Raw genomic sequence first — 26,198 nt, forward strand, 5'->3', positions numbered from 1 at the left:
TAAAGTCAAAGCATGTTCAGTAAGCAATCATCCTTCAATAGTACCATTTTGTCACCACAAACGACGTCAAAGAGTATCTTCCAATGACTCACCACACTCACAATGTTGTACTAGGCGTTTAGGATTGCCTCAAACTGAGCAAAGCTTTTGACTTCCACTTGATTCCTGTGGTGCACATACGCATTAGCTCCCTCTGCTGCGTGATCAGGCAGGCTGGTGAATTAAGCCCTGCCCACTGCCTCTAGTAGTGAGAAACAGTCTAGCCCATTTGTTTGGGAGTAAAACCTCTGCCAAATAATGGATCTGCAGCTCTCCCATTTTCAGGCTGGCAGGACACTTTGTAAAATTCTGTCCAATGTTTACTTCTTTCAACTGCGGATCCTTTCTTGATGTTCTCGATGAAACAAAATCCTAACTCATCGCCAACTCATCACCACAGAAAATGAAACTATGACAGAGCTTGTGGAACACCCCAATGACATCACCATCAAATCATGTGACCAGCTCTTAAAGCAATCATGCAACCACATAAGCATATAACAAGTAACAGTGACTATAAAAATCCAGAGCCACAGCAATGTGGTTATTTACATTTTCATCTAAAGATTATCTGAAGTAAACGTGGAGACTGTTAGTGCAATAACCATTTGGTACATGCATCTTTTCTTTCTCTATGATCCTGAGGTGAATGGTTCCTGTGAAATACAATCTCTACCAATGTTCATGCTTTCATCATTCTGCACAAATGTCATTTAGTAATTTTAAACACCACCTTCAGTACGCAGCCTGGTACTTTTTACATCAGCATAAAATAGGTTGACAGTGGATAGGCAATGGCAGACATTTAAAGAACACATGGTTAAACTTCAACAACTGTACATTCCTGTCTGGCATAAGAGTAAAACGTGGAAGGTTGCTCATCCATGGCTAACGAGGGAAATCAGGGATAGTGTTAAAGCCAAAGAGGAGGCATAGAAATTGGCCAGAAAAAGCAGCAAACCTGAGGACTGGGGTCAATTTAAAATCCAGCAGAGGAGGACAAAGGGTTTAGTTGGGGAGGGGAAAATAGAATACGAGAGTAAGCTTGCAGGAAGCATAAAAACTGACTGCTAAAGCTTCTGTAGATATGTGAAGATAAAAAGGCTGGTGAAGACAAATGTAGGTCCCTTACAGTTAGAATCAGGTGAATTCGTAATGGGCAACAAAGAGATGGCAGGCCAGCTGAACAAATACTTTTGAACTGTCTTCACCGAGGAGGACACAAATAACCTTCCAGAAATACTAGGGGACAGAGGGTCTGGCATGAAGGAGGAACTGAAGGAAATCCTTATTAGTCAGGAAATTGTGTTGGGGAATTTGCTGGGATTAAAACCCGATAAGTCCCCAGAGTCTGGTCCTCTGCATCCCAGAGTACTCAAGGAAGTGGCCCGAGAAATAGAGGATGCATTGGTCATCATTTTCCAGCATTCTATAGACTCTGGAAGAGTTCCAGTGGATTGCAGGGTAGCTAATGTAACCCCACTTTTTAAAACAGGAGGTAGAGAAAACAGGGATTTATAGACCGGTTAGCCTGACATCGGTGGTGGGGAGAATGCTGGAGTCAATTATTAAGAATGTAATAACTGAGCATTTGGTAGGTGGTGACAGGATTGGTCCAAGTCAGCTTGGATTCACTGAAGGGAAATCATGCTTGACAAATCTTCTGGAATTTTTTGAGGATGTGACCAGTAGAGTGGACAAGGGTGAACCAGTGGATGTTGTGTATCTGGACTTTCAAAAGGCTTTTGACAAGATCCCGTACAAGAGATTAGTGAGCAAAATTAAAGCTCATGGTATTGGGGGTAATGTATTGACATGGGTAGAGAACAGGTCGGCAGACAGGAAGCAGAGAGTGGGAATAAACGGGTCCTTTTCCGAGTGGCAGGCAGTGACTAGTGGGGTACCGCAGGGTTCAGTGCTGGGACCCCAGCAATTCACAATATACATTAATGATTTGCACAAAGGAATTGAATGCAATATCTCCAAATTTGCAGACAACACTAAGCTAGGTGGCAGTGTGTGCTGTGAGGAGGATGCTAAGAGGCTGCAGGGTGACTTGGACAGGCTGGCTGAGTGGGCAAATACTTGGCAAATGAAATATAATGTGGATAAATGTGAGGTTATCCACTTTGGTGGCAAAAACAAGAAGATTATTATCTGAATGGTGGCAGTTTAGGAAAAGGGGAAGTGTAAAGTGACCTGGGTGTTATGGTGGAACAGTTGCTGAAGGTTGGCATGCAGGTACAGCAGGCTGTGAGGAAAGCTAATGGCATGCTGGCCTTCATAGTTAGAGGACTTGAGTATAGGAGTAAGGATGTCTTGCTGCAGTTATACAGGGCCTTGGTGAGGCCACACCTTGAGCATTGTGTGCAGTTTTGGTTTCCTGGTCTGAGGAAGGATATTCTTGCTATTGATTATGTAACCCCACCCCAAAGCAGATTATGGATACGTGTGGGGGTCACAGGGTAGTTGTCATGGGGGACTTTAACTTTCCAAATATTGATTGGAACCTTTGTAGGTCAAATAGTTTGGATGGGGCACTTTTTGTGCAGTGTGTGCAGGAGGGTTTCCTGACACAATATGTGGATAGGCCGACAAGGGGTGAGGCCACATTGGATTTGGTACTGGGAAATGAACCGGGCCAAGTGTTAGATTTGGTTGTGGGAGAGAACTTTGGAGATAGTGACCACAATTCGGTGTCTTTTGTTATTGCAATGGAGAGGGATAGGGCCGGACGGCAGGGCAAGGCTTACAATTGGGGGAGAGGTAATTATGATGCGATTAGGCAAGAATTAGGGGGCATAAGATGGGAACAGAAACTGTTAGGGAAAGGCACTGATGAAAAGTGGAACTTTTTCAAGGAACAAATACTGGGTGTCCTTGATAGGTATGTCCCTGTCAGGCAGGGAGGAAATGGCCGAGTGAGGGAACCGTGGTTCACAAAAGAGGTGGAATGTCTTGTGAAAAGGAAGAGGGAAGCTTATGTAGGGATGAGGAAACAAGGTTCAGATGGCTCGATTGAGGGTTACAAGTTAGCAAGGAATGAGCTGAAAAAGGGGCTCAGGAGAGCGAGGAGGGGACATGAGAAGTCCTTGGCAGGTCGGATCAAGGAAAACCCCAAGGCTTTTTACTCTTATGTGAGGAATAAAAGAATGACCAGGGTGAGGTTAGGGCCGGTCAAGGACAGTGGTGGGAACTTGTGTATGGAATCAGTAGAGATAGGCGAGGTGATGAATGAATACTTTTCTTCAGTGTTCACCAAGGAGAGGGGCCATGTTTTTCAGGAAGAGAAGGTGTTACAGGCTAGTAGGCTGGAGGAAATAGATGTTCGGAGGGAGGATGTATTGGCAGTTTTGAATAAACTGAAGGTCGATAAGTCCCCTGGGCCTGATGAAATGTATCCTAGGATTCTTTGGGAGGCGAGGGATGAGATTGCAGAGCCTTTGGCTTTGATCTTTGGGTCCTCACTGTCCACGGGGATGCTGCCAGAGGACTGGAGAGTGGCAAATGTTGTTCCTCTGTTTAAGAAAGGGAATAGAAATGACCCTGGTAATTATAGACCGGTTAGTCTGACTTCGGTGGTTGGTAAATTGATGGAAAAGGTCCTTAGGGATGGGATTTACGACCATTTAGAAAGATGCAGATTAATCCGGGATAGTCAGCACGGATTTGTGAAGGGCAAATCGTGCCTCTCAAATTTGATAGAATTTTTTGAGGAGGTAACTAGGTGTGTTGATGAAGGTAGGGCGGTTGATGTCATATACATGGATTTTAGTAAGGCGTTTGATAAGGTCCCCCATGGTCGGCTTATGATGAAAGTAAGGAGGTGTGGGATAGAGGGAAAGTTGGCCGATTGGATAGGTAACTGGCTATCTGATCGAAGACAGAGGGTGGTGGTGGATGGAAAATTTTCGGACTGGAGGCAGGTTGCTAGCGGAGTGCCGCAGGGATCGGTGCTTGGTCCTCTGCTCTTTGTGATTTTTATTAATGACTTAGAGGAGGGGGCTGAAGGGTGGATCAGTAAATTTGCTGATGACACCAAGATTGGTGGAGTAGTGGATGAGGTGGAGGGCTGTTGTAGGCTGCAAAGAGACATAGATAGGATGCAAAGCTGGGCTGAAAAATGGCAAATGGAGTTTAACCCTGATAAATGTGAGGTGATTCATTTTGGTAGGACTAATTTAAATGTGGATTACAGGGTCAAAGGTAGGGTTCTGAAGACTGTGGAGGAACAGAGAGATCTTGGGGTCCATATCCACAGATCTCTAAAGGTCGCCACTCAAGTGGATAGAGCTGTGAAGAAGGCATATAGTGTGTTAGCTTTTATTAACAGGGGGTTGGAGTTTAAGAGCCGTGGGGTTATGCTGCAACTGTACAGGACCTTGGTGAGACCGCATTTGGAATATTGCGTGCAGTTCTGGTCACCTCACTATAAGAAGGATGTGGAAGCGCTGGAAAGAGTGCAGAGGAGATTTACCAGGATGCTGCCTGGTTTGGAGTGTCGGTCTTATGAGGAAAGGTTGAGGGAGCTAGGGCTGTTCTCTCTGGAGCGGTGGAGATTGAGGGGAGACTTAATAGAGGTTTATAAAATGATGACGGGGATAGATCGAGTGAACGTTCAAAGACTATTTCCTCGGGTGGATGGAGCTATTACAAGGGGGCATAACTATAGGGTTCATGGTGGGAGATATAGGAAGGATATCAGAGGTAGGTTCTTCACGCAGAGAGTGGTTGGGGTGTGGAATGGACTGCCTGCAGTGATAGTGGAGTCAGACACTTTAGGAACATTTAAGCGGTTATTGGATAGGCACATGGAGCACACCAGGGTGGTAGGGAGTGGGATAGCTTGATCTTGGTTTCAGATGAAGGTTGGCACAACATCGTGGGCCGAAGGGCCTGTTCTGTGCTGTAATGTTCTATGTTCTATGTTCTATGTTCTATGAGGGAGTCCAGCAAAGGTTCACCAGACTGATTCCTGGAATGGCAGGACTGACATATGAAGAGAGACTGGATCGACTGGGCTTGTACTCACTGGAATTTAGAAGAATGAGGGGAGGATTTCATAGAAACATATAAACTCCTGATGGGACTGGACAGGCTCGATGTGGGAAGAATGTTGGGGAAGTGCAGAACGAGTGGTCACGGTCTAAGAATAAGGGGTAAGCCATTCAGGACTGAGATGAGGAAGAACTTCTTCACTCAGAGTTGTGAACCTGTGGTATTCTCTACCACAGAAAGCTGTTGGGGTCAGTTCATTAGATATGTTCAAGAGGAAGCTGGACATGGCCCTTGTGGCTAAAGGGATCAAGGGGTATGGAGAGAAAGTGGGAGTGGGATACTGAAAGTGCATGATCAGCCATGATCATATTGAATGGTGGAGCAGGCTCGAAGGGCCGAATGGACTCCTCCTGCAGCTATTTTGTATGTTTCCATGTAAAAAGGCTAGTTTTATTTGTAGTCTAATGTTACAGTTACTTGCTAATTGAATTTACTTAACAATTTCTTAGTCATCCAACATTACTCCACATCTTGATTTATTGCTGCCATTATCCAACCAATATGTTTCTTTCCACATTTGGTTTAAATATTTCTTGATTTTATTACCTAAATGCTGCAGATATAATGTTACACTGCCTGATCCTTAAAACATAAAAAGCAGCTGGTGTCATATTGTTAAATAGAACTTGTTTTTAGTCAAATACTACACATCTTTAAGATCTTTGATTATAAATGCCCTTTAAATTTAATAGCTTTGCCTCTGAATGTCAGCTGCAATTAAATTCTCCTCAGTTAAATTAAAGCTTATCAGTATCGTCCAGCATGGAAATTATTAAAATTAAAAACTAATGCACACTCCAGAGCATCAGCAACTAATTGCTGATTTTTGGTCATCTCTTATCTCAGATGCCAATTTGCAGAACAAAATGTCACTAAGCAGTTCTTGTGTATTTGTGACCTTTATTTTGCATCGGTTTCAATCAATCAAAAGGCAGAAAGGTCCATGTAGAGGTCGTGCACTGCTTGTGATTACAAAGTAAGAGAGTTTTCAGCCTTGTTCGTTTCTTCCCAAAACAATTAAAGAACAGCGATCCGCTGGGCTGGTTAAATGGGGTTTTCTCTTTATTTCCCTTTGGTTGACTGTTCTCTGTAACCTGCTGCTCTGAAATAGTCATTTGTTTGAATGCCTGCGTCGCAGGAAGCAGTGAAGCCCCTTTATTCACCGTGATTCCTGGTCTCACAGCAAACACCTGTCCTGTCAGATTCCATTTTTTTCACAGAAATGCGTCAATTTAATTTTTAACAGATGGGAAATACAGATCGGGTGTAAATGAACTCAAGGCGAAAATACAGTTGCTGAATGAGTGAAATCTAAAGCAGTGAGTCTATTTGTTGGTTTATTTTTATTCAAAGTTTAGCTTGCAGAATATTCACCATCAAATTACAGGTGACATTTTGTGGGGCATTAATAATGCTGTACTGTATGATTCTGTGATTTCAGGCTCAGTGTAATATCACGGCGAGAGATTTTCTACCTCAACCTTGCTTCCAGAATTGAATTTCTATCCTAGGATATGAATTCACTACACTTCACATTGAAGCAAAGTGACGAAGACAAGAAAACAGAGGACCAGGGTGAGGAACTATAACGATTAAACTCACTTTCACTTTGATCTTTTAACTGTCTTGATTGAACTTGGTCAGATTTTAAGATTGGTCAGTTTATGTGGAATTCGCTCTGTAATAAGGATGAGCTTTTTTAGGGAGCAGTCATGGGTACTTTTCAAGGCATCATCATTTCTTTTGACCAATAGATGTGGGTTATTGCAGCTCAATTAAATCGTTTACATCAGAATCAGAAAATTGTGGTTTTGTCATTATCTCAATGACGTTTATTTCTATTATTTCTCATACTGAGATTGTGAAGAAGAATGGAGAAACTGCCGTGGAAGTTCCTCCCTCAACCCAACCATAATTGAGACGCTCATTCCAACACTGCCCTGAGAGGCTGATATATTGTTAGATATATGCACTCTTGACTGAGATATTCAGTTGACATTTCATCTGCCTCTACTGATAGGTGTTAATGATCCTGAGAGATCCTCTTGTCGTTCAGGCTAACACTCCTCCCTTATCCAACACCATTGTTAGACAATTTGTTTTGTTATTCCTTTCACCGCTATTTATGGGATTTCATTATGTTCAAATCAGCAACCACTTTGTCTAGATAGCAAGTGTTATGATGCCATTAAAAATAATCCATTCTTTTATCCACCTGAACGTTACAATGATACGAATGCAAATCCCTCCTTTAGATCTGCCAATATTTTGGAATTGAGAACCTCACTATGACTGCAAACACACAAATCATAATATGTGACTAAATTTGTATAGTGGATTAAGTTGTTGTTGTACAGGATGCTGGGTTATTACAATCCAATCATCTTCATATTCTATTATCAGTGTCTCACATCAGCAAAATCTTCATTTGTATTTGTTGCTGTGAATGGACAGAAACCCAGTCAGATGATTGTATCTAGTTGTGGATGTAGGGAACTTGAAGAACATTCCACTTTCAAAGTTTATTCACAACCAGGCAAAGATTTAAAGTTTATCTATTTACAAGGCGGCACGGTAGCACAGTGGTTAGCACTGCTGCTTCACAACTCCAGGGTCCTGGGTTCGATTCCTGGCTCGGGTCACTGTCTGTGTGGAGTTTGCACATTGTCTGCGTGGGTGCTCCGGTTTCCTCCCACAGTCCAAAGATGTGCGGGTTAGGTTGATTGGCCAGGTTAAAAATTGCCCCTTAGAGTCCTGAGATGCGTAGGTTAGAGGTATTAGTGGGTAAATATGTGGGGTAGGGCCTGGGTGGGATTGTGGTCGGTGCAGACTTGATGGGCCGAATGGCCTCCTTCTGCACTGTAGGGTTTCTATGATTTCTAAGTAATACATAATCTTGAAACAATATTCCAGACATTGTACTGATAAAGCTCACACTGTATATGAACTGATCTGACTGTTTAAAATAAATCTTTGCCGGTCTTTCAAGGGATGATTTCACTCCTGGAACATCGATTCACTCAACTTAGAAGCTAAGAGACAGAGAGGTGAAAAATTATTCTGCTTTATTCCTGTGTTATTAACTGATGATGCGCCCATCCAGACAGAGTCCCAAGACTCACCTGAAATTGGACGTCTTATTTCACCTTGTTAACTGATTCAGGTTGCCAGCACTTGCTGAACTTCCTGACGTTGTGGCGGTGGGGTTTAGGGGGGTGGGCGCGGGGGGCGGTAACTGGATGATTATGGGTGGAGGGGGAAAGAGGGAATGTGCGTCCAAGGATTGTTCTGGAGCAGCAACTCATGCTCCACAGGTAAGTTTAGAAATGGGATACAATCTGAGAGTTAGATGAATTTTGATTTGATAGTAAAGGTAAGATATTGTGTGCAAAAAGAGTGATGGAAATGTCCTGTCGCATCAATCAATGGTCAACTGTTACTCACCCGGACGGGCGGAATTTTACAAGATTATTTCTACGTTTCCAGCTTGTGTGAAAACAGGAGAGTTCCGGATCCGATTTTCTGGCGAGTTTTCACGCCCAATCATATGCACTCAGTCTTTGAAAATATGAGCTGGACTGTTTCTAGCCATGAGAGGCAGTGGGCGGGGCCTATTTCACCAAACAGCCAGCAGCTCAGAGCCACAAACTGCACATGTGCAGGAAAAAAGTGGGAAAAAAAGCTGTTCTACATGCAGAAACCCCTCCCCCTTGCCCAGGCCAGATACAGTCTCCCCCTCCCCCCATGGACATTGGAGACCCACTTGCACAAGGCCCCTCATCACCCCCTGGCCCCGATGGCTGACTTTTGTGATCCTCTCTTTCCCCTGCCTCCACTCATCGCAGAGACACAAATCCTGCAATGCCAGCTGGCCTAGGCGCCACCCACTACCCCCCTTCCCCCTTCCAACAACACACGTGCAAGTGCTGACGTGGCTTCCCCTCCATGGTAACAAAGCAAACTGCTTTAAACTCGCTGGAATGTTCTAACGGGCGCGTGACCCGCCCAAACTGCCAGCAGCTGATCTGCCCTAACAAGGGAGAGCTCCAATAAAAACCCCAAGGATGGACAGACAGGCAGGCAGTGCAGGAAGAAACGGCCTCCAGTAGGACAGCTCCCTGTTTGTCAGATGCTGATCTGGCCGGGTTGCTGGAGGCGGTGGAGGCAAGGTGGGACACCCTCTTCCCCCCAGCAGGATGCTGCCCCATGGAAATGCAGCCTGGGTGGCAGTGGCAGCATGCGTTAGTGCCAGGGCACTGGCCAGGAGAACCGGGAAGCAGTGCCACAAAAAACTGAATTACCTAAACCGGGCAGCAAGGGGGAATTAGAAGGGCAAAAAGGGGTCACGAAATGTTCTTGGCAGACAGGATTAAGGAGAATCCCAAGGCATTTTATTCATACGTTAGGAACAAAAGGGTTGTAAGGGAAAAAATCGGACCTCTCAGGGACAAAAGTGGGGACTTATGCTTGGAGCCCAAAGAGGTAGGGGAGATCCTAAATGAATACTTTGCGTCGGTATTCACTAAGGAGAGGGATGTGTTGACTGGGAGTGTCTCGGAGGGGAGTGTTGAACCCTTGGAGAAAATCTCCATTACAAAGGAGGAAGTGTTAGGTTTGTTAGAGAGTATAAAGACTGACAAATCCCCAGGGCCTGATGGAATCTATCCAAGGCTGCTCAGGGAGACGAGAGGTGAAATAGTTGGGCCTCTGACGCAAATCTTTGTCTCGTCACTGGACACAGGTGAGGTCCCAGAGGATTGGAGGATAGCCAATGTGGTCCCGTTATTTAAGAAGGGTAGGAAGGATAACCCGGGTAATTATAGGCCGGTGAGCTTGACGTCCGTGGTGGGGAAGTTGTTGGAGAAGATTCTTAAAGATAGGATGTATGCGCATTTAGAAAGGAATAAACTCATTAACGATAGTCAACATGGTTTTGTGAGAGGGAGGTCATGCCTCACGAACCTGGTGGTGTTTTTTGAAGAAGTGACCAAAATGGTTGACGAAGGAAGGGCCGTGGATGTTGTCTATATGGACTTTAGTAAAGCGTTTGACAAAGTCCCTCATGGTAGGCTAGTGAAAAAGGTTGGATCCCATGGGATAAAGGGGGAGGTGGCTAGATGGGTGGAGAACTGGCTTGGTCATAGAAGACAGAGGGTGGTAGTGGAAGGGTCTTTTTCCGGCTGGAGGCCTGTGACTAGTGGTGTACCGCAGGGCTCTGTATTGGGACCTCTGCTGTTTGTGATTTATATAAATGATCTGGAAGAAGGAGTAACTGGGGTGATCAGTAAGTTTGCGGACGACACAAAACTGGCAGGACTTGCAGATAGTGAGGAACATTGTCAGAGGCTACAGAAGGATATAGATAGGCTGGAAATTTGGGCAAGGAAATGGCAGATGGAGTTCAATCCTGATAAATGCGAAGTGATGCATTTTGGTGGGAATAATGTAGGGAGGAGCTACACGATAAATGGAAGAACCATAAAGGGTGTAGAGACGCAGAGGGACCTGGGTGTGCAAGTCCACAGATCTTTGAAGGTGACGTCACAGGTGGAGAAGGTGGTGAAGAAGGCATATGGCATGCTTGCCTTTATAGGACGGGGCATAGAGTATAAAAGTTGGGGTCTGATGTTGCAGATGTATAGAACGTTGGTTCGGCCGCATTTGGAATACTGCGTCCAGTTCTGGTCGCCACACTACCAGAAGGACGTGGAGGCTTTGGAGAGAGTACAGAGGAGGTTTACCAGGATGTTGCCTGGTATGGAGGGGCTTGGTTATGAGGAGAGATTGGGGAAACTGGGGTTGTTCTCCTTGGAAAGACGGAGGATGAGGGGAGACTTAATAGAGGTGTATAAAATTATGAAAGGCATAGATAGGGTGAACGGTGGGAAGCTTTTCCCCGGGTCGGTGGTGACGTTCACGAGGGGTCATAGGTTCAAGGTGAAGGGGGGGAGGTTTAACACAGATATCAGAAGGACATATTTCACACAGAGGGTCGTGGGGGCCTGGAATGTGTTGCCGGGCAAGGTGGTGGAGGCGGACACACTGGGAACGTTTAAGACTTATCTAGACAGCTATATGAACGGAGTGGGAATGGAGGGATACAAAAGAGTGATCTAGTTTGGACCAGGGAGCGGCGCGGGCTAATTGTTCCTGGTTTCTCGTTTCAAGGCTTCATTCTACGATCATCTTGCTGGTGCCAGTACAGAGTGATACTGCGGATAGTTGGGAACCTGTCTCGGGGGCAGGGGATTCATATGGTGTTCGTGGAAGTGGAAATGACTAGGGTTGGGAAGCATTTTCCGATCGGGGCCATTGTGATCTCCTGGACACGTTTCGATCGCCTCAGGGGGTCGGAGAGGAATTTCCCAGATTTTTTTTTCCCCATATTGGCCCTGGGGTTTTTCACTCTGGGTTTTCGCCTCTCCCTGGAGATCACATGGTCTGGAATGGGGGGGTGGGGGTAAGTTAATAGGTTGTAATGAACAAAGCATCGTAGCTGTGAGGGACAGCTCGGTGGATAGGATATTGGTATGTAGATAGGCTGGAAAATTGGGTGGGGATCCTGGATTCAGGATTCAATCCTGGACTGGGGAGCGGCGTGGGCTTGGAGGGCCGAAGGGCCTGTTCCTGTGCTGTATTGTTCTTTGTTCTTTGTTCTTTGTTTAACCTCATCAAGCATCTTCCCCCGAAATGACCCCCAGATCCCCCACCCTCAGCACCCTGCATGCTTTCAGCCCCTGAAACCTCAAGCACCTCCCTCCTCCCCTCCAAGAGTATCACAGTGCTTGCCCTCTGAGGGCCACCACCTGATACCCACCAGGATTCATGCCATCAGATTTTATATGGCTCCTGCTGTCCCCACAGAAGAAGAATGCCTATAATCATCAGGAGAGGGCGAAGACAGGGGTGGTGTGCCTGACATCTGGGTCCTCACACCCCGAGGAGGAGCGATCACTGGAGCTTACAGGAGAGGACAGCATGGTCGGGCTGGAGCGCAGGAGTGAGCACCTGCCAATCCTCCACTTGTTGTAGATATCCCAAGTAAGTTGCGTGCACCAAAATTCCTCTCCCTCCCTTGAACTTAACCTTGTGTCCTGTGTTGCAGGAAGGGACCCCACGTGCCTGGACAATCTGGCATCGCGGCCCCCACCGCTGCTTCCACCCATCCTGTCCTGACAGCTCCGAAGACTCCTCGGAAAAAGCCAATGAAAGGACCTCAGAGGCCGGCACCAGTTTTGCGTCAGCTTCCAGCTCACAACTCATCATCCCAGAGACTCTCACATCGATGGACCCAGTCAGTGTTGAGGCTTCTGGGTCACTCTCTGGTGAGTACGATATACCTGCTGGTGTACATCGGGTCGAGGAGGGAACATCCGAGGCCTCTGGCATGCGGGGGTTTGCTGGAGGCGAGGACTCAGCTGGCCCCAGGCTACATGCTGGGCCTCTGAGATCTCCCTCAGCTGCTGGAGATGCAGCAACAGAGCCAGGGAATGCAGGAGGGGCTGACGGCCACACTGGACCAACTGCGAGGCTGCTGGGAGGAGTCCCAAAGCTTTCAGACGGACCAGCTATTTCCTGTCTTGCGTGCTTCCAATGGCAACACTGCAAGGGTGGCGTCTGCAGTGGAACGCCTGGGGCAGGGGATCCTCACCATGGGTGGCAGGCTCCAAGCGAAGGTCAAGTCACAGCAGGCTAGAGCTGAGGGACTGAATAGGATTCTTGAGATTCTGCGGCCCGTGGCTGAGAGCTTCGAGAGCTTGCAGGAGTCGCAATGGGATAGTGCTGAGACACAGTGGGCTACAGCAGCAGCCCTTGAGAACGTGGCCCAGTTGCAGAGAGCTTGCAGAGTGTAGCCAGTATCAGAAGTCACTTGCTGTGGCCATTGACAGGTGGCCTGCGACTCAGGTGGCCATCGCAGAGGGCTTGACCACCATGGGTAGGACGCAGGTGGTCCTCCAGGACTGGCGATGCCAGGTGATGCCAGAGCTTCTGGAGTTCATTGCAGAAAAACCACCGTCCCATGGAGTGATCCAGGGTTCCACAGGAACCCCAAGGGAGGAGGAAGGGCTCGAGCCCATGCCGGGATTTTACAACCAGGAGACTGTGGCTGTGGCTGTGGCTACACCTTCTGACTCCCCCCTTCCTGACACCAGGACATCTCAGGGGAATTAGTTGCATGCTCAGATTCTTTAATGAACTTTAGAAAAAAATATTGTTTCATATAATCTTCTGTGCCCAAACTTGATAACGCATCTCCATAAAATCTTCAATGGAGAGGTACATTGTTGAGGAGAGATGCCTGGACCAATATAATATCTGGCTTATTATAATGTGGCTAAAACTAAAAAGACAATCTGGAGGATGGTAATATTCCTGTTCTTCAGAGAAAGTTGGATCAGTTTTTAAATCTATATAACTATCTGTGAAGTTTGTCTTTCACAATTTTAAATTCAAGCGACCATTTGAGGAGTTTGCATAATCCAGACTAATCCCAAAAAAAGGTTAGGATTATAAACCACTTCAAATGAGTATGTTTGTACTCAGACACAATGAAGAGAAATATCCCTCTGGGCACTGTATATCTGCCAATGCTAAAGTATGAAGTTGATAGCAGCAAGCCCATGGATTGGAAAGATGAATGTGATGAAAACCATGCTGGAAATTTACCATTGCTAATTTAAAATTTTTGCTACAGACCAAATTCACCCCATTGTGGAAAATTTCACCAACCACAAATTGTTCTTCTAAGATATATAGCGTGTCATAATTTCATCTATTCCTTCCTTTCCAGTGAAAATAAATCGTATACATCACCACCCAAGTAAATACGTGGTGCCACTGGGGAGCATTTTAATGACCTGATCAGCTGTAAAGATTCGCATTCTAATCAGTATTCTGTAACTTGAGTTTGTGTCTCTGTGTGCCTTGTTTGAGAGCAGATATCCAGTCCATCTGACGAAGGAGCAGCGCTCCGAAAGCTAATGGCATTTGCTACCAAATAAACCTGTTGGACTTTAACCTGGTGTTTGTTAAAACTCTTAGAGCATTTTAATGGACATAGTTCCTCATCTGTCAGCAAGAACAATTTGTAACACCTCATACCACCTTCAATCTAATCAACCATTGAAAAGGTTGCTTCACATGTGTGAAAGGTGACAATGATCCACACAAGGAGTTAATAGAGCAAATGCTTAAGGGAAAAGATGAGCTTTATCTACATGTGTGAAATCATCTAGAATCGGATCAGTTCTCTGTTTCTTCTGAAGCATCATCTTAATGATAGTGCTACCAACAGCAGAGTATAGCCGGCACCACAAATTCAGGAAGCATTTTGGGTTCCTTACAGGTCTAGTAGCAGGTTAGTCCAAGCATTGGTTGAGAAATGTCTCCTCTGTGGGATATACATCACTTGAACATTATGGGGGAAACTGCTTGACTGGGAGACAGATACCCGAGATAAATTAGTTTGCGGAGGAAATTGGTCTTAAGGGGAAATAAGCCATAATTCCTGACAAATTATATTTGAAATAAAACATACAATCTCTCTTTTGCACATTTCTCAAAGTCTCTACTGATCAACCAATTAAACTGAAAGAGAATAGAAACAACCATAAAATGTAACTTGATTGAAATGAAACCCTGTTGGGGAAATGGTCTGAAACTTAATTCAGACACACCAGAGAACATCTGTTGGAGAAAATGACTGTGGTTTGAAACAAAGTGCATTTTGAGGATGTGGTGTTGCACCGGGAGGAGGTCGTTCTTTACCAATAACCATTACAGAATTCTGAAATAAGTTCATAAAATCTTATTGGATCATAAAATTCACCAAGACTCTGAGAAAATAAAACAAAATGACTTGGCTCAGAGAATAACAGGATTTGTTTGGATACCTTGGTCAATACACAGGAAATTTAGTTGCTTCAGTTACTATAAAAATACAGCATTTCTTCAGGATTAATCACTTGTCACGGGAGCACAAGAAAGCCCCGAGGTCATTGAATGTTGTAGCCATGACGTGATATCATTCCTGGTGCATTAATATCACTGGGCACAAACTGTGGCTGCCACTAGTCTATTCACATTGTAATAAAGCTAAAATATTTATTATGTGAAAGAATGATCCTCAACCATTTATACAGAAAATCAAATTAAAAACCTGACCAATATTGAGGTAGGTGCTGGATGAAATTGAGAAATGATATCTATACTAATCTATTATAAAACATCCACACTTTGTTTATTTGAGAGTAGCATTTCGTATGAATGCATTTAGTTGTGTGTTACTCTCATTGCACCATCTGTCACCCAATAGTTCAATTCAACAACAAAACATTGTGAAATAATTACAACATGGACTGACTATTCTGTCTGGTGGGCAGTGATGCTATCATCGACAACACTTGTACTTGTTTACTGTTTGATACATTTTCTTTAATGCAATAAACATCAATGTGTGCTGAATAGTGTTTTGAATGGTGGCAAAGATTATGAGAAATATAAACAGCGAAGCGTCTTCCAAACTCATGACCTCTACCATCTGGAAGGACAAGAACACCAACACCTGGAGTTTCCCCTCCAATTCACTCACCATCCTGACTTGGAAATGTATCGCTGTTCCTTCACTATTGATGAGTCAAAATACTGCAACTCCCTCCCTAACAGCACTGTGGATGTGCCTACACTTCATGAACTGCAGCGGTTCAAGAAGGCAGCTCACCACCGCCTTCTCAAGGCCAATTAGGGATGGGCAATAAATGCTGGCCTAGCCAGTAATGCCCACATCCCATGAATGAATAGAAAAAGTATTAAATCAATACTTTACATCTGTCTTTATCAAGAAAGAAGATGCAATCCAGGCCTTTGTGAAAGATAAAGGTCCTTAGGGATGGGATTTACGACCATTTAGAAAGATGCAGATTAATCCGAGATAGTCAGCACGGATTCGTGAAGGGCAAGTCGTGCCTCACAAATTTGATAGAATTTTTTGAGGAGGTAACTAGGTGTGTTGATGAAGGTAGGGCAGTTGATGTCATATACATGGATTTTAGTAAGGCGTTTGATAAGGTCCCCCATGGTCAGCTTATGATGAAAGTGAGGAGGTGTGGGATAGAGGGAAAGTTGGCCGATTGGATAGGTAACTGGCTGTCTGACCGAAGACAGAGGGTGGTGGTCGATGGAAAATTTTCGGATTGGAGGCAGGTTGCTAGCGGTGTGCCGCAGGGATCGGTGCTTGGTCCTCTGCTCTTTGTGATTTTTATTAATGACTTAGAGGAGGGGGCTGAAGGGTGGATCAGTAAATTTGCTGATGACACCAAGATTGGTGGAGTAGTGGATGAGGTGGAGGGCTGTTGTAGGCTGCAAAGAGACATAGATAGGATGCAAAGCTGGGCTGAAAAATGGCAAATGGAGTTTAACCCTGATAAATGTGAGGTGATTCATTTTGGTAGGACAAATTTAAATGTGGATTACAGGGTCAAAGGTAGGGTTCTGAAGACTGTGGAGGAACAGAGAGATCTTGGGGTCCATATCCACAGATCTCTAAAGGTTGCCAGTCAAGTGGATAGAGCTGTGAAGAAGGCCTATAGTGTGTTAGCTTTTATTAACAGGGGGTTGGAGTTTAAGAGCCGTGGGGTTATGCTGCAACTGTACAGGACCTTGGTGAGACCACATTTGGAATATTGTGTGCAGTTCTGGTCACCTCACTATAGGAAGGATGTGGAAGCGCTGGAAGGAGTGCAGAGGAGATTTACCAGGATGCTGCCTGGTTTGGAGGGTAGGTCATATGAGGAAAGGTTGAGGGAGCTAGGGCTGTTCTCTCTGGAGCGGAGGAGGCTGAGGGGAGACTTAATAGAGGTGTATAAAATGATGAAGGGGATAGATAGAGTGAACGTTCAAAGACTATTTCCTCGGGTGGATGGAGCTATTACAAGGGGGCATAACTATAGGGTTCGTGGTGGGAGATACAGGACGGATATCAGAGGTAGGTTCTTTACGCAGAGAGTGGATGGGGTGTGGAATGGACTGCCTGCAGTGATAGTGGAGTCAGACACTTTAGAAACATTTAAGCGGTTATTGGATAGGCACATGGAGCACACCAGGATGATAGGGAGTGGGATAGCTTGATCTTGGTTTCAGATAAAGCTCGGCACAACATCGTGGGCCGAAGGGCCTGTTCTGTGCTGTACTGTTCTATGTTCTATAAGGTAATTCAGACCTAGATGATTTTAAAATTGATAGAGAGGAAGTTTTGGACAGGTGTCTGTATTTATCATTGAAAAGACACCAAAACCTGCTGAGGTGCATCCAAAAATACTGAGGGAAGTGAGTGAAAATTGCAAAGGCACTGGACAGCATTTTTCAGACGTCCTTGGATTTTGGAAATATGATGTGGAGATGCCGGCGTTGGACTGGGGTAAACACAGGAAGAAGTTTAACAACACCAGGTTAAAGTCCAACAGGTTTATTTGGTAGCAAAAGCCACACAAGCTTTCGAAGCTCTAAGCCCCTTCTTCAGGTGAGTGGGAATTCTGTTCACAAACAGAGTTTATAAAGACACAGACTCAATTTACATGAATAATGGTTGGAATGCGAATACTTACAACTAATCAAGTCTTTAAGAAACAAAACAATGGGAGTGGAGAGAGCATCAAGACAGGCTAAAAAGATGTGTATTGTCTCCAGACAAGACAGCCAGTGAAACTCTGCAGGTCCACGCAACTGTGGGCGTTACAAATAGTGTGACATGAACCCAATATCCCGGTTGAGGCCGTCCGCGTGTGTGTGGAACTTGGCTATCAGTTTCTGCTCAGCGACTCTGCGCTGTCGTGTGTCGCGAAGGCCGCCTTGGAGAACGCTTACCCGAATATCAGAGGCCGAATGCCCGTGACCGCTGAAGTGCTCCCCAACAGGAAGAGAACAGTCTTGCCTGGTGATTGTCGAGCGGTGTTCATTCATCCGTTGTCGCAGCGTCTGCATAGTTTCCCCAATGTACCATGCCTCGGGACATCCTTTCCTGCAGCGTATCAGGTAGACAACATTGGCCGAGTTGCAAGAGTATGTACCGTGTACCTGGTGGATGGTGTTCTCACGTGAGATGATGGCATCTGAGTCGATGATCCGGCACGTCTTGCAGAGGTTGCTGTGGCAGGGTTGTGTGGTGTCTTGGTCACTGTTCTCCTGAAGGCTGGGTAGTTTGCTGCGGACAATGGTCTGTTTGAGGTTGTGCGGTTGTTTGAAGGCAAGAAGTGGGGGTGTGGGGATGGCCTTGGCGAGATGTTCGTCTTCATCAATGACATGTTGAAGGCTCCGGAGGAGATGCCGTAGCTTCTCCGCTCCGGGGAAGTACTGGACAACGAAGGGTACTCTGTCCACTGTGTCCCGTGTTTGTCTTCTGAGGAGGTCGGTGCGGTTTTGCTGTGGCGCGTTGGAACTGTTGATCAATGAGTCTAGCGCCATATCCTGTTCTTATGAGGGCACCTTTCAGCATCTGGAGGTGTCTGTTGCGATCCTCCTCATCCGAGCAGATCCTGTGTATACGGAGGGCTTGTCCGTAAGTTCGAACAAGACTTCTTCACCGCACGGGACCTTCAACCGATGCTATACACTAGATACATCGATGACATTTTCTTCCTTTGGACTCATGGTGAACAATCACTGAAACAACTCTATGATGACATCAACGAGTTCCATCCCACCATCAGACTCACCATAGACTACTCTCCGCAATCGGTTGCATTCTTGGACACGCGCATCTCCATTAAGGACGGTCACCTCAGCACCTCACTGTACCGCAAGCCCACGGATAACCTCACGATGCTCCACTTCTCCAGCTTCCACCCTAAACACGTTAAAGAAGCCATCCCCTACGGACAAGCCCTCCATATACACAGGATCTGCTTGGATGAGGAGGATCGCAACAGACACCTCCAGATGCTGAAAGGTGCCCTCATAAGAACAGGATATGGCGCTAGACTCATTGATCAACAGTTCCAACGCGCCACAGCGAAAAACCGCACCGACCTCCTCAGAAGACAAACACGGGACACAGTGGACAGAGTACCCTTCGTTGTCCAGTACTTCCCCGGAGCGGAGAAGCTACGGCATCTCCTCCGGAGCCTTCAACATGTCATTGATGAAGACGAACATCTCGCCAAGGCCATCCCCACACCCCCATTTCTTGCCTTCAAACAACCGCACAACCTCAAACAGACCATTGTCCGCAGCAAACTACCCAGCCTTCAGGAGAACAGTGACCATGACACCACACAACCCTGCCACAGCAACCTCTGCAAGACGTGCCGGATCATCGACTCAGATGCCATCATCTCACGTGAGAACACCATCCACCAGGTACACGGTACATACTCTTGCAACTCGGCCAATGTTGTCTACCTGATATGCTGCAAGAAAGGATGTCCCGAGGCATGGTACATTGGGGAAACTATGCAGACGCTGCGACAACGGATGAATGGACACCGCTCGACAATCACCAGGCAAGACTGTTCTCTTCCTGTTGGGGAGCACTTCAGCGGTCACGGGCATTCGGCCTCTGATATTCGGGTAAGCGTTCTCCAAGGCGGCCTTCGCGACACACGACAGCGCAGAGTCGCTGAGCAGAAACTGATAGCCAAGTTCCACACACACGCGGACGGCCTCAACCGGGATATTGGGTTCATGTCACACTATTTGTAACGCCCACAGTTGCGTGGACCTGCAGAGTTTCACTGGCTGTCTTGTCTGGAGACAATACACATCTTTTTAGCCTGTCTTGATGCTCTCTCCACTCCCATTGTTTTGTTTCTTAAAGACTTGATTAGTTGTAAGTATTCGCATTCCAACCATTATTCATGTAAATTGAGTCTGTGTCTTTATAAACTCTGTTTGTGAACAGAATTCCCACTCACCTGAAGAAGGGGCTTAGAGCTTCGAAAGCTTGTGTGGCTTTTGCTACCAAATAAACCTGTTGGACTTTAACCTGCTGTTGTTAAATTCCTTTTGGAAATATGCCAGAGGGCTGGAGAATTTGAACCATTCCACCCTGATTCCATAAAACTGTAAAGATAAGCCCAGCAACTGCAGGCCAGTCAGTTTAACTTCAATGTTGGAGAAGATGCTGGAAACAATAATTTGAGACAAAAGTAATTGCCACATGAACAAATGTGGGTTAATTAAGCAAAGCCAGTGCAGAACTTTTAAGGGAAAATTGTGTTTAACTAACTTGTTTGAGTTTTTTGTAGAAGTAAGAGAGAGGGTTGAGAAGGGCACTGCTGTTGATGTGGTGTAAATGGGCTTCTAAAAGGCATTTGATATTGTTCTACAAACAGACTTGTGAGAAAAGTTATAGCTTCCGGAATAAACAGGATAATAGCAGCATTGCGTGAGAGCTCGGAGAAATTAATGGATATACTTGGAATTGGCTGAATGACAGGAAACAGAAAATAATGGCTTGTAGATATTTTTTGAGGAAGGCGTGCTGTGAGGCTCCTCAAGGGTCAGTTTTGAGTCCTTGGCTCTTTTGGATATTAATTACCAAGATTCATGAAGGTAATAATTTCAAAGTTGTGGGTGATATGAAATTTGGAAGCAAAAGATAATAAGCAAGTTGGTGGAATGGGTTGTCAAGTGGCAGATAAAGGTCACTGCAGAGAAGTGTGATGTCATTCATTTTGGTGAAAAGAACTTGGAGAGACAATACAAAAGATAAAAGATAATTCTAAAGGGGGTGCAGGAGCAGAGACAGCTGGATGTATATGTTTATAAGTCTTTGAAGGTGGCAGGGCAGAATGAGAGCAGCTAATAAAGAATACACAACCCTGGGATTTATTAATAGGGGTGTATTGTACAGGAACAAGGAGGTTAAGTGGAACTTGTCTCAGACTCTGATTTGGCCTCAGCTATTTCCAATTCTGAGTGCTGCATTTTTGGAAGGATGTGAAGAGATTGCAGAAAAGATTCAACAGAAAGGGCCCAATTTTATCATTTTGATTCTAAGTGCTGAATCTGGGCGCAATTCAGATCTGACTTGGAAATCTGCTTTCAGGCGCCCCCATACGCACTCTGCCTGAAAAAAAAAATTGCAGGTCTGAATCATGCTGTGGGCGAGGCTTATCGTGCCCGAAACGTTGCAGCTCCAATCGGGGGGGGGGGGGGTGCGGGGGGGGGGAGGAAATGGCACAAAGTGATTTCTTCATTCAGAGAGTCGGTGCAGACACAATGGGCTGAATGGCCTCTTTCTGCTCTGTAACAATGATGTGATTCTTAACTGCCCTTCCCAAACAAACACCCATCAATCTTAGTCTTGAAAATTCCAATTGTTACAGCTTACTGAAGAAATTTCCACCAACTTCACGTCACATGCAAACTTAAATATATAAATCTCTGTAAGTAAACAAATCCTTTATCCAAGAAATGTTAAAGCTGCAGAACAGATCGCCAGAAGAATTTACCTGCCAATCAGGATATCTACTCTTTACCTTCATTCATTTCTCCCAGCTCTCCACCAATTTCCAACATATTTTCTTAGTCCTAACAAGTTTGGGGCAGCACGGTAGCACAGTAGTTAGCACGGGACCTGGGTTCAATTACCGGCTTGGGTCACTGTCTGCGTGGAGTTTGCACTTTCTCCCCATGTTTGCGTGAGTTTCCTCTGGGTGCTCCAGTTTCCTCCCACATTTCTGAAGGACGTGCTGGTTAGATGCATTGACCTGAACAGACGCCAGAGTGTGGCGACTAGGGGAATTTCACAGTAACTTCATTGCAGCGTTAATGTAAACTTTACCTGTGACAAATAAACAAACTTTACTTTTAAGTTTTATAATTCTGACCCAAGAATTACAGAAAGCTCAATCAACATGAGCTAACTTGGTGGTTGATGTTCTTCAATTGAACTTGGTTCAGGTTAAGTGGCAGATTTTCCGCACAGGAAGCCTGAGTGCTTGGTTTTGTTGGTTAATAATTAGTTGTGTAATTAGGAATTAGTTGTTCATGTTAAGGGACACTAACTGACACATAATTCCTTTGCCAGACTCCGTTTTAAAGCCTTTTTATAACTTTGGATTCAGAGATCAAGAAAGGAAAACAATGAGAGAAAATTACTTCGTGGGACACCCCACTACCTCCTGACTCCCCAAAGCCTGCCCACCATCTGCAAGGCACAAGTCAGGAGTGTGATGGAATACTGTCCACTCGTCTGGGTGAGATGCACAGCACTCAGGAAGTTTGACATCATCCAGAACAAAACAGCCTGTTTAATTGCCATCCCATCTACCACCTTCAGCATTCATTCCCTCCACTGTGACACACAGTATGTACCATCTACAAGATGCACTGCAGCAACTAACCGAGGCTCCTTAAACAGCAGCTTCCAAACCCATCACCACCACATCGAGAAGGACAAATCAGCATATATCTGGAAACACCACCACCTGAAGATTCCCCTCCAAGCCACTCACCATCCTGAATTGGAAATATATCACTGTTCCTTGACTGTCGCTGAGTCAAAATCCTGGAACTCACTCCCTGTCACGGCACTGTGGCTGTACCTACACCTCAGGGATTGCAGTGGTTCAAGAAGGCAGCTCACCACCACATTCTGAAGAGCAATTAGGGATGGACAATAAATGCTGGTCTAGCCAGCGACACCGACTTCACCTGAATGAATAAAATAAATATGGAATTCAGACTGTCAAACAATCTTGATAGCTTTCTCGAATGGTTAGATCTTTTTTCACTTGCAGTATGTCTGAGAATGCATCATCTACTACTCCAACTATCCACATCCCTGATACGTTCAGGTTTCATATTCACAGCTTTTAGGGATCCTGTGCAGATCATTGATGAACAAGTCAAGAGATTCTCCTGGGCTACTTGTTAAACGTATTAAATTTAGTCTTTTCAAGAAATTTGTGAATTCTTAGGTTAAAATAAACACCAAATGATTTTTGTACTATTACAAATTTAGCAAATCATTAGTTGATTCCTTTTCTGATAATATTGTCATCAGATATCGATCCTACTGAATAAAGCAATATGCTCACCGTTTGAGCTTCTGTCATTTTTTCTAGACCTGAAGCAATCATGTATTGAAGAATCTTTTTCTCCTCAAGTCCCAATTATGTTTGATCGAAGTCTTGGATAAATCCAAATTGATCTTGAAGAGTGGATTTCTGATACATGGTTACAATGTTTTAAATTTAGATTCAGTTTTCACAAGTGGCTGAAATTCAAGGTAAAGGCTAAGTGCTGAAATCTGGAAAAAAAATAGAAAACCCTGGAGAAACTCAGAAGGTTTGTCAGCATCCGTGGAGAGAGCTTTGACAAAGAGTCATCAGACTCAAAACATGTGCTCTATTCTCTCTCCACAGAGGCTGTCAGACCTGCTGAGATTTTCCAGCATTTTCTTTTTTTGTTGCTGAAATTCAAGACAGAATCCGAATTCATTTGAAGACAATAGGTTTACCCGTCCCGGCCAGGTTGGGTGGTCTCCTGCTACAATGGTGTTTGTGTTTGGCCTCGAAAAGTTTTTAAACAATGGCTGCTTGTATCAACTGGCTGCAGATTTCTCCATCACAGCATTATTCTGCGAAAAGCTGATTCTGAAGAATTAATTATTGGATCCTTCCTTCTTGGAGTGCGCTCAGTATTGAGGTACTGACTTAGAAATCAGATAAGAGTTCTTAAAAAGAAAATGTATGACCACTGAAGTATTTAACCATTTCTCAGGACTTGATGCATCCTGGGTGTTAAAAGCTATAGCTCATCCCCTAAACCTACTGAATCCAGGAATTGAAGATGGACCTCCAGGTGAGGAATGTTTAACCTCTGCCTTCAGCTTCCAAGTCTTTCTTTTGAACCTTTCCCTGGTTATCCTTTTCTGCATGTCTGTTTTCAGCTTTTTTCAAGTCAGAGTGTGTTCAATTTTTTTTCTTTAGTTCTGCAGGATTTTACTTTCTGAATTTTTTATGAGGTTTTGTTTTTTGCCACTTGCAGCCTTCATGTTGTGAGATGTGTGATACCGTTCAGTAGGTCTTAATGGTATCTTTTTAGTCTGTAAAATAATAAATAAAAACAAAATGTTTGGAGTGCTACAGTTTCAGTGTCCTCACAGTGTGGGCTCAGTGTGACTGACCTTCAGTGATGAGCCAATGGGAAGGCTGAGCACATCACAAACATTCATCATGAGTAAGGGTTCCAAATGTGATTAAGCGTATTGCTGGAGGTTTTATCAAGTAACTTCCTCCAAGCTCCAGCCATTCATCGTCTAACATACCCAACCCTGTGACACTCTGCTTTCTTCAGCTAATGGGAAAGCAGAGATTCAGTGCTCAATTATCAGCCAAACTGCCTTTTGTCTTGTTTTCAATATGATTGTATCTGAAAAAGAGAAACGTTCAAAGAAAATTAAAAACCTTTTTGATATGGCAATGATTTCTTTCCCAGGGACGCACACAGCGGCATCATGGGGATTGACCTTCAGTTCCTGGAGACTCCAGGCCAATCTTGGAGAGTTGGCAACCCTGAGGTGGTTATATTGATCAATTAGTCTTTATTTGCATAGGGCTCCATGCTGTAAGAATCTGTCGCAGCCTCTCAGGGGAATACAGAATGCTGTCAAATCTTGGATCTGTGACTCAGTACAAAGGAGCAAGCTTCAAAAACATCTCAATCTCAGACACTTCACTATCCCTCTCATTTTCTAACCCTTTTATTTTATTAATGTATGGACAAGGCAATGTTAAATTTCAATGAAAGATTCTCCTTAATATAATTGAGTAACAAATTCTAACGGTATCACTGCATGCACTTCGATATTTCCCCCAATGAATGTTTGTAGATGTAATGAGAAGCTAGAAAGAGTGATAGAGATAATGGGCTTAATTAAACTGTTTCTGAAACTCAGCAGTCTGGTACTGCTCTCATCTGCTGTGTCAATGAGAAGAAGCAGTGGTTCTTAAGACTGAGGATAACAATTAATTATATATCAAGCACTGGTCAGTTTAAGCTTTATGGAAGAAACAAATCACAAGAGCTATGGTGGTAATTAGGGAGAGAACCTCTGCCTTGGACAGTCTGGTTAATGAACCTCTGCCTTTGACAGTCTGGTTAATGAACCTCTGCCTTCGACAGTCTGGTTAATGAACTTCTGCCTTGGACAGTCTGGTTAATGAACTTCTGCCTTGGACAGTCTGGTTAATGAACCTCTGCCTTGGACAGTCTGGTTAATGAACCTCTGCCTTGGACAGTCTGGTTAATGAACTTCTGCCTTGGACAGTCTGGTTAATGAACCTCTGCCTTGGACAGTCTGGTTAATGAACCTCTGCCTTGGACAGTCTGGTTAATGAACCTCTGCCTTGGACAGTCTGGTTAATAAACCTCTGTCTTGGACAGTCTGGTTAATGATCCCACGTTTGCTTGCTGAAGCTTACATTGCAAGGTTTGCTTAAGGAACACAATTTGTCCAATCAAGATGTCATGAAGCAAGTATTTCTCATTTCATTGCCGAGCTCTTTCACAGCGTAAAATTGGAAAATCCGTCTGATTTCCCTTCAGGCCTCTGTCACCACTATCTAGATTTCACACTCACCAAACTGCAATACAAGAACATTCAGAAGCAACATATCTCACTGTGACTGAGGGATGTTAATTATCTGAATTGTGATATGGAGAAGGGAGAGATTCTGAGTTTTGGGGAAGTGTTTCTGTTTCTGCGGGGGAGGGTGGTGGTGGTGGAGGTACCACAGAGATGCACTAGACAACCACAACCACCGCCCTCCCCCAGAGTGTTGCCAGGTTAGACTTGCTCAGCAATTAGCCAGGAAGTGGAAACCTCCAATAGGCAATTACCCTGCACTGGGAACCAGCTGATAATGAGATTTAAATCACAAAATCTGGATGGTTCTGATTGTCTTTCGCTACTAGTTACAAAGATTGAAAAATTAAAACCACTTTAGCCTCTGGGTAACTATTGTACTGACCTCCCACATACTCCATCCCCACCCCAGCCCCCACAGGACTCCCCCATCCTCCACAACCCCACACCCAACTCCCACCACCACCACTGCACGACAAGCCCCCCCACTCCCTCTGGGATTCCCCCACCT

Source organism: Mustelus asterias, chromosome 2 (genome assembly GCF_964213995.1).
Source record: "Mustelus asterias chromosome 2, sMusAst1.hap1.1, whole genome shotgun sequence".
Taxonomy (NCBI): domain Eukaryota; kingdom Metazoa; phylum Chordata; class Chondrichthyes; order Carcharhiniformes; family Triakidae; genus Mustelus; species Mustelus asterias.